Raw genomic sequence first — 10048 nt, 5'->3', positions numbered from 1 at the left:
ACCCATATTCGCAATGCATACAGATTTTTCTTTTTAATTCATCAACATGCAAGTCGATAAGACTTTGCAGTGTTCATTTTCTTCTTATTCAGTCATTCACAAAGCTTTAAAAACCACGCAACTAATGCAAAAAAGTAAGGAATTTAAACAAAGCATGGTAATAACACAATTGAATTAAACTGAAGGTAAACTCATAAAGCAGTAAAGGTTATTCTAGTAAATAGTAAATAACACAATGCAGAAAGCAACAAAGGAAAACAATAAAGAAATCAATTAAACATAGATTTTAGAGATGCCGATTGAAGAAATTTCTCACGATTACCACAATTCACACCTCTGCAGGTGGTCAAATTTGCCAGCGCAATGTCATCAAGGACATTGTTCACCTTCTTGCCTCATCCCGCAGTGTGTACGGGAAGAGTTATAATCTAATCCTTCGAGAGTCACACCAGGTATGGAGAATGCTTGCACATTTCTACGAAGCTGGTCAAATGAGCATACGGGTATTCTCCTCGTAGACCTCCAAAAATTTTGGCGCTTAATTTGGTTCTGATATGCTCCTACGCGAAAAATACACTTGATCTCTGGGTCAGCTTAGAATTTCTGGATCAATTCTAGTACTCATAAACCGTCAGACTGCTCTTCGTGATAAACAACCAGTACAAAGAGATATGTCCTGCAAAATACCACAAAAGTATTCAACACTAACCGTTACCAATCCCCAGCAACGGCGCCATAAACTTGTTGACATAAAAATAGATGCCTTTATCTTTATGCATATAGACAATGATGAATATGAATGATACAAGCTCATGTTGCTATAAAGTTGTAAGGATACGACATGTAATGTTGTCTATCTGATGCGCTGATGAATGAATGAATGCTCTAATTGCGCTTAAGTTCTTTTGCGATAAAGACATTTCTATGCGATACTACGTCTACGTATATGCGTTGTTAATGATATGTTCATAGTATGCAATGTAGTAGTGCGTGTCACAAGTTTCCTTGCGCTGAAACCAAATATAATTTCAACGCAAGTTTCTCAGAATAATCCGAGGTCGAACACAGGGATTGTTTTCATTAATGCGCTACTATTGTGATACATGCGAACGGTTTTTAACAATGAATAAATAATTTGGGTTTATACAGAAATATAATTTGCGATGAAAGTAAAAATGCGTTAATACAATAAATCCTAAACTAATATGATACATGATACAAGATACATGATACACAATACTGAGGTCGAGAACTGACTGTGAAGTTGTACAAAGATTCGATGTATGTGATGGCAAGTCCTTATGAATGAAGTAGAAAGAGAAAGAGTAAATAGTAACAACATTGCAAGTTTGTCAATTGCGTTAAAGATGCAACTAAGGTTCCGCTTTCCCTTGGCGTACACCTCTTGGTGAGTGGCTGCATTCCCATATCTCTATGGTGAAACAGGGATGAACTGATGAACGCACGGTTATTTCCATCTCTGGAAATACTTCTTGCCTTAGTTAACGCATTCTTCTAACCTTCTCTTGATAGGCGGAATAAGAACTTCACTTCTGCTCTCACAGGTGAAGATGCCGTCGAGCATGCTTTAGCTAAACTTAATTATTTCCTTAACACAAATTAACTTACTCGCTTAATTCTTGCTATTTACCCATGGGATTAAGAACACATCATGGAGAAAATGGATTATGGATGTATGGAAAGAGACAGAGAGATGACAATGGAAATTATCATAACATTTAATACTAAAACTAAGCGTCTGATACATGGTGTGAATGAAATATTAGAGAAGATGAATACAGATGATGAAATAGAGATTAGAAACAAATACATAAGGAATGTCAACGTCTTGACATAGATTCCGAACGGAGATTGTGCTTGCTGGCGTGTGGAAGTAATGGAGAGGAAAACTTCCCTCTCAGGCTTGCTTTCCTGGTAGAATTGACCTTCGCACAGAGCTTCAACTACGAGGATTGGAAGGATTCTCTGTTCGGAGACTCACTTCTTGGCCTTGTCTCGTGGTTCTCCCGGATCTACTCTGTAAGTCGCTTCAGACCAGTCTCTCTCTCAGAATCAGTATATACACGTCTCTATGTATTCATGTATATCTTTAAGTGAATTTGTAGAAGCTATTTAGGTGAAGCTTGGCTCTTTGAATGTGTGGTCCCCACTGTATGGTTATGGTAGTTCCTGAAATGGCGGAATGAGAAATTCCTTCTGTTACGCAATCAACCCATTAGAAATGCACAATTGAAAGCTGTACACTTGTTAGAATCCTCTACAAATACGTTGCTCTTTAATCTTTGATCGATCGCCGCATGCGGTGTTAGTTTTTATTACCGCATGCGGTTGAAATTGCATTGATCGCTAGAGCTCTTGATCGATTATCGCATGCACCGTCATTGCATTGATCATCTCTTTGTTCTCGATTGATGGGCGCAATGCGACATAGATGCGTTGTTTATTTCGTCTTTAAGCCATGAACGCATGTGGTGACTAATTTCCTGCAAAACAGAAATTGAAACATTCTATTCTACCATCGCAATGGTGTTAGTGGGTGTATTGACGACATTTTATAATTTTCGCATTTCTTAGCCAATTTCTATACTATCGATGCAACTTTTCTTTCTTTTTGCCGCAATATCTAAATAAAACAGTATAAATAACTTGTATTTCTACAAGTTATCACCTGGCCAGAACCTGCCTTAAACAAAAGGTCCCTTATAGATATATTTGCTACAAATTTAATCTTTAATTGAAATCAATTTAATCCTATTAAACCGATTTAAAAGATTAATCTAATTTCTAATCTTATTAGAAATTTATGAACTTAGGTCTATCTCAATCATATTTTAAAACTACTTTAAAAAATGATTTTACCTAAGTTTTCATGCAACTCTTGGTTATTGATTTTAATTTCTAATTTCATTTATTTATAACTCTTATAAAGTAAATGAAACAAATTAGAACCAACATTGCAAGCAAGACATACATGAGCTATTTATAACAATTATAAACTAACCTAAGGTAGTGTCATGCTTCATGCAATGTTCATTCATTACTAATATATAACTTTTATATACTAAGTAATGAACTATGCTATAGCATACATTCCTTCCAACCATTCAACCTTATATTATAACACTTATAATATAAATGATGCATGCATATGCTATAATGCATGCATACATATAGTATAACAATTATATTATATGATGCATGAGTATGCTTTATGTAATTTAAATCATGCATACTAATATATTATAACACCTATAATATAAAATGATGAATGAAAATAAATGCATAACCTACGGTGGGTTTTAAAACTATATGACATACATTATGGCATATATAACAAACATACATCACATGTATATTTAACTAAAGTTGATGGAACGGGATAGTTAATCTCAAAACCGGAAAAGAAATGGCTAAACTATTAATAAGTTGAGTCCTCCGGTTCGGAACAAGTGAACCGGGTCTTGAACCGCTTGCCTTGAAGCCTTGCAGCTTGATCGTGTAGCAAATGTCCTGATCGTCGAACAACGAGCATCGAGTATAAACGATTGTGTAACAACGATCATATAGCTATGGACTATATGATGAACATGAAAGTCCATGCGATTGTGCAGCGTGCTTCAAGTAGCACATACCATGCGATCGTGTAGCTAAAGACTATGCGATGAGCATGATAGGCTACACGATCGAGTAGCATGTGTCGAGTATCGTATACTATGTGATCGTGTAGCTACTGACTATGCGATCAACATGATATTCTACACGATTAATTAGCACGCAACCCTTGTGTTGAGTATCATATACCGCGAGATCATTTACTCTTCGAGCGCCTACGCGATCATGCAGCCAATGCAACACGATCGTGCAACAACTTTATACGATGGCGTAGCATTAGCTATGCGATCATCTAGCAGGTGCTATACGATCGTATAGAAAAATCTACACGAACACATAACAAAATCTAAATGATCGTTTAGCTCAAGCTACACGATGCGACCATCGTTTCGTCTTCTCCATCGAAACGCACAGGAACCTTCACGTCGGAAGCTTCACGAACGACTCAAAACCTAAACGAATACACACTCGATTGCAAGTTTAATGCCTAAAAACGTAGGGGCCCTTACAACTAACTATTGTAACTTAAACAGAAAGCCATTAAAGAGACAACTATCCCATAAACATCCATCAACAACCATCCACAACGATTTATCACATAAATTCAGTGTAGAATTTAAAACCCACCAAAACTGCAAATAAATTCAATACAGCAAATGGAATTTGGAATCAGAACACAACCTGGCTCTGATACCAATTGAAGGAAATCTCGACATGAGGAGATCTTTGAGCAGAAGCGGATCATCCAAATTACAGTTCAATTGAAAACATAAATTTACAATTAATGTAGACAGATTGTGCAATCTAAGTAAATTACAACATGCTTTTCAAATAAGATACATAGTTATGAGATTATACCTCTGAAGAATACTTCTTCGTGTAAAACCCATTGAACTATCACGAACTCCTCGATCAAACAACAACAAGATCTTGAAGACCTTCTTTAAGTGAATCATGAACAAAATGGGAAGAAGACACCACTACTCAGATTCTTTGGTATGCTCGAGGTGAGAACCTAAGAGTGGTGGGCTCTGACTATTTTTCTTAGGAGGATATTTAGGAGTTTGGAGGAGGAAGACGATTGAAGAAGAAGCACTATCGCATAAAAACTGCTTCAATCGTTTAGGCTATCGCAAAAACAAGCCTTCCTAACCTATAGAAAAAGAGCTTATCATATATGCTCTATGTTTATCGTGCAGACTATCACATAGCCTATTCTTGTGTTCTTGTTATTGATTCTCTGATCAAAGGAAAAAAACAATTTTCATTTTATTCTAAATTGCCATAAAATTTGCATAACCACCCACTAAGGTAGTTTTTGGGACTATAATTCAAATAATAAATAATATAAATAAATATGATAACCTACTTATCATATTATATTTATAACCTATAGTTTAATATTGCATCACATACAATATAAACTATAGTTCGTTTTCTCTATTTCATGGCATTTAACATAAATCATATCTATATTAAATTAATAACAATTTGAATCTCATTCAAATATTTATTCTCTAATTAATGTATCAAATATATTATATCCATTATATCATATATAATTAAATCCCCTCTTATTAATTTGAACAATTCAAATTAACCCAAACACTGATTCTCAACAAAATCTTTTTGAGCTACCAAGGGGACCTTATGGACCTGTAGCTTGAAGCTCCAACGGTACATGAATAATTAATTAAACTCTTTAATTACATTATCCACCATCCATTAACTATCGGGCACACTCCACTAAAGACTAACAGTTGTACTCTTCGCACTACAGATATATTTCTATGTCCATTGGATATAACCAATCGACAGTGCGATGACCCTTCACAAATTGCTCGTAAGTACAGCTGGGCCAAAATATCGTTTTGCCCCTGTAGTTACATCTATCTCTTTAAGTACCATTGATTCCTCTAATGAACAATAAGTCATAGTCCCACTATGACCAAGACCTTTCGGGCCAAGAGAGGGTGTGGCCACTATGTTCAAGACCTAGAATCAGTCCTTAAGGGAGCAATTTATCTACTTGTCCTTACACTGGGGAAGGAGTGAATTCTGTCTTGTGTAGCTGAGTTCCCAACTCCCTAATCAGACGAATCCCCAAAATGGTAGGCTTGTTGAGTTGGCAATTTGACCACTCTTACCCATACAAATCAAAGGATCACTTTAATAAGCAACAGTTCACAACTCATTCAGGATTCAGGTCATATCACCTATGATCATCCTAGTGAAATGTAAGTCTCTATTATTAACGGTGTTATATAAAGAGACTAATGATTTCATTGTCCGGTCTTATACAAACTCTTTATATAAGATACCCCCACTCGCATGTCTCCACATGAATGATCAGGATCAGATCATTTGTAGTACTTTACAACACTTGTAACACCTACAATGCGGACCGTATCCGTAGTGTCACCAGGATAAGGTACCCAGCCCTATCCATCTACCACAAACCATTTAGGTAATTATTTAAACAAAATCCACTTGTATGTCTCTACATACTTGTTTAAATTACATAAGATAACCTCGAATCTTAGTTTATTGGATTGAGTATGTGCTTATAAAATAATGTTTATTTTATTAATAACAATATGTTTATACTGAGTTTACAAACTATGAGATTACAAGGAGATTTAGGACACAATTCCCAATAGGGTCATCGTATTATTGATTGGTTATATCCAATGGACACATAAATATATCTATAGTGCGAAGAGTATAGCTGTCGGTCTTTAGTGGAGTGTCCGATAGTTAACAGACGGTGAACAATGTAATTAAAGAGTTTAATTAATTATTCATGTATCGTTGGAGCTTCAAACTAAAGGTATATGAGGTCTCCTTGGTAGAATAGGATTTAGTGTAGAATCAGTTTTTGGATTAATTTGAATTGTTCAAATTAATAGAGGGATTTAATTATATATGATATAATTAAGTTGTTTCAATTATATGTGATATAATTGTCATAATGTATTTAATACATTATAGCTTAATGGGAGGAAATAAATATTTGAATGAGATTCAAATATATTTTCTATGAATGGGATTCATAGTTGTTAAATTTAATATAAATATGATTTATATTAAATGCCATATAATAGAGAAAAGAAACTATAGTTTATATTGTATGTGAAAAAATATTAAAACTATCGGTTATATGTTATATTTGATATAACATATAATTATATATATATATATATATATATATATATATATATATATATATGATAAATTAGTTGTCATATTTATATTATATTATCTTTTCTCTCCGCCCACATTAGTGGGTGGTGGTTATTTTATGGCAAGTTAAATAGAAAAATGTTTTCTTCTTCTTGGTTGCTGTTGGTTGAATGATTGAGATATACAGAAGTGTTCTGTGTACTTTGTCTTGAGTATTGAAAGTTCTCAATCTTCTTCCTCCACATTAAGTTTTCCCTTTTAACCAAAATAGTCAGAGCTCACCACTCCTGGTTCTCACCCCGAGAATACCAAGGTAATTTTGTGGTAGTGTCCGGGTTTTATTCGAGGTTAATCTTGAAGAAGGTCTTCAAGTTTATCGTGATTTATTCGAGGGAAAAATGCGAAGAAAGGTCTTCAAAGGTGAGGTTTCTTGAAACCATTTCTTTTAATGCATACTGTAATTTAAAATTAAATGCATAACTTGTTGTTTGTTTACTGTAAACTTTATATTCAATAAAAATGGAATTTGGTCGATCTATTTCCGCTCAAGGTTTTCCCCTATTAGAGTTTCTTTACGTAGTTTATTGGATTTAGAGTTATTAAACCATCAACAACACTTGTCTGAATAAACTTCATATATGTTTACTGTTTACAGAACTACAAGTTTTAGGACATACAATCCAAGAAACTCCCACTTGGACTAAAACTCCTAGTGGGTTACAACAAAGTTGAGTGCTGTGAGAGAAACTAAAACAATAAACTAGGGCATCCCATACCCACAATTTCTCCCACTTGCCCTATTTATTCTACCTGTAGTCCTAAGCTCTTCAGGTGACCTTAAAAAATCTTAGTCGGGAGGGCTTAGTAAATGGATCAGCAATATTGTCCTCGGACGCTATTTGTCTCATAATAACGTCTCCTCTTTGCATGAGCTCTCTGATGAGATGATATTTGTGCTCAATATGTTTTCCACGTTTTTGGCTTCTAAGTTCTTTTGAGTTCGCTACTGCCCCACTTTTATCACAATACAAAGTGATTAGCAGACGCATGTCGGGAGCAACTTCCAGATCATTTAGGAACTTCCTAAGCCATACTACTTCCTTGGCTTCTTCACAAACAGCAACATATTTTGCTTCCATTGTGGAGTATGCCATGCAGTTCTACTTAATACTTCTCCATACTACTACTTCTCCATTTAGAGTGAACACTGATCCCGAAGTAGATCTCCTGGAGTCTATATCAGTCTGAAAATCATAGAGTAGATCTCCAGAACAATGTATTCCATTCCTAAAAGGTAAAAAACCTCTTTTGGAGTCTTGCATCTTAAACCTAGACAACACCTTGTCTATATAAGATGTTTGAGACATGGCTAGCGTTTTGTTCTTTCGGTTTAGAACTATTTGAATCCCAAGAACATACTGAGCCTGTCCCAGATATTTCATATGAAATTGGGTTGCTAGCCAATTTCTAATGTCACCTAAAGAGTTTAGAACTATGGGCAGAATAAATAAGGCAAGTGGAAGAAATTGTAGCTATGGGATGCCCTTGTTTATTGTATTTAGTTTTCTCTCACAGCACTCAACTTTGTTGTAACCCACTAGGAGTTTTAGTCCAAGTGAGAGTTTCTTGAGTTTGAAGGAAACAGGATTCGAGATTTCCATGAGCAGCAGAAGAAGATTATTCCAAATCACAACCATGAATGAACAATACATTTACAGTCGACTTCAAACAAGTGGTTATACAATTCATACAGAAATTACAACATGAAAAAAAACTCAAATGAACAAAGAGAAAAACTCTACGAACATTTGAAGATGCGTCTCCACACTTCGTTGTGTATGACCGCTCGAAAAATAGCAACCACAAATGCTCAATCTACACGACCACGATAGCACGAACTCTTCACACTCGTCCTTAATGATCGCCTTGGCCACGAACTCCTCAGCAACACAAACGGCCTCCACAGAACCTCGACAGTGTCAAGTTGAGTATGACACGACCAAGAAGGCTACCTTGGTATTCTTGGTGTGAGAATCCAGAGGTAGGCTCTGTTCGGACTTAGATTGAGGCAGATGAAGGAGGAAACATCGATCGTGTACATGACTGGGCAAATGGGAGATGGTGGAGACCTATCGTATAGGTCGATGCCTAATCGTTTAGATAAAACTAAACGATCGTCTAGCAAAAGTTGTGCGATCGTTTAGCTCATTATTTAGCTCGGTCTGCCGCCTACAGACACTACACGATCGTTTACTTAAGGCAAGCGATCGTCTAGCAAAACTATGCGATTGTTTGGTAAATATTGTGCGATCATTTAGCTCGCCACTGCACGATCGTTTAGCTCGCCCTAGCCATCGTTTAGTAAATTCGTATTTACTTGATGACTACATGAGTTTCTTTGGTGCGAGAGAGAAAACTCAAAAAACTTTTTACGAAAACTTTTCAACAGTTTGTAAATCATACTAAAATTAGGAAAACCAATTTTCTTTTATCTCACAGTTACCATGAATCCGATAACTGCCCACTCAATTGGTTATTAAAGAAAAATAATTAATTATCCAATAATTAATATTATTATAAATATAAATGATAACCAATTTATCATACTATATTTATAACCTATAGTTTTAATATTTCATCTCATTGAACATATAAACCATAGTTCTTTTTCTATTTCATGGTACTTAAATCTCATTTACATCAATCCTCTACTAGATGTATCTCATACATCATACCGATTATATCATATATAATCACAATACCTCTTGTCAATTTGAAAATTTCAAATCAACACCAAGAACTGATCCTCAACTGAATCCATTGAGCTACCATGGGGACCTTATGGACCTGTAGCTCGAAGTTCCAACAATATGTGAATAACTGACTAAACTCTTTAGTCATGAGATCCACCATCAATTAACTACCAGACACTCCACTAAAGATCGACAGCTGAACTCTCCTTACCATAGATATATTATGTGTCCATCTTAACCAATCAGCAGTGTGACAATCCTTCACAGATCGCTCGTAAGTACAGCTAGATCAATAACCGTTATGCCCCTGTAGTTACATCTATCTCCTTAAGTACCACTGATCCCTCTAAAGAACATAAATCATAGTCCTACTATGACTAAGTCTTCTCTTCCAAAGAGAAGCTGTGGCCACTATGTTCAACCCCCAGAATCAGCCCCTAAGGGAGAAATCTCTCTACTTATCCTTGCTTCAGGAAAGG

Source organism: Benincasa hispida, chromosome 9 (assembly GCF_027475165.1).
Source record: "Benincasa hispida cultivar pf3 chromosome 9, pf3_genome.v1.1, whole genome shotgun sequence".
Classification (NCBI taxonomy): domain Eukaryota; kingdom Viridiplantae; phylum Streptophyta; class Magnoliopsida; order Cucurbitales; family Cucurbitaceae; genus Benincasa; species Benincasa hispida.
The sequence above is the reverse complement of the archived record's forward strand: the minus strand, read 5'-3'. Positions refer to the sequence as shown.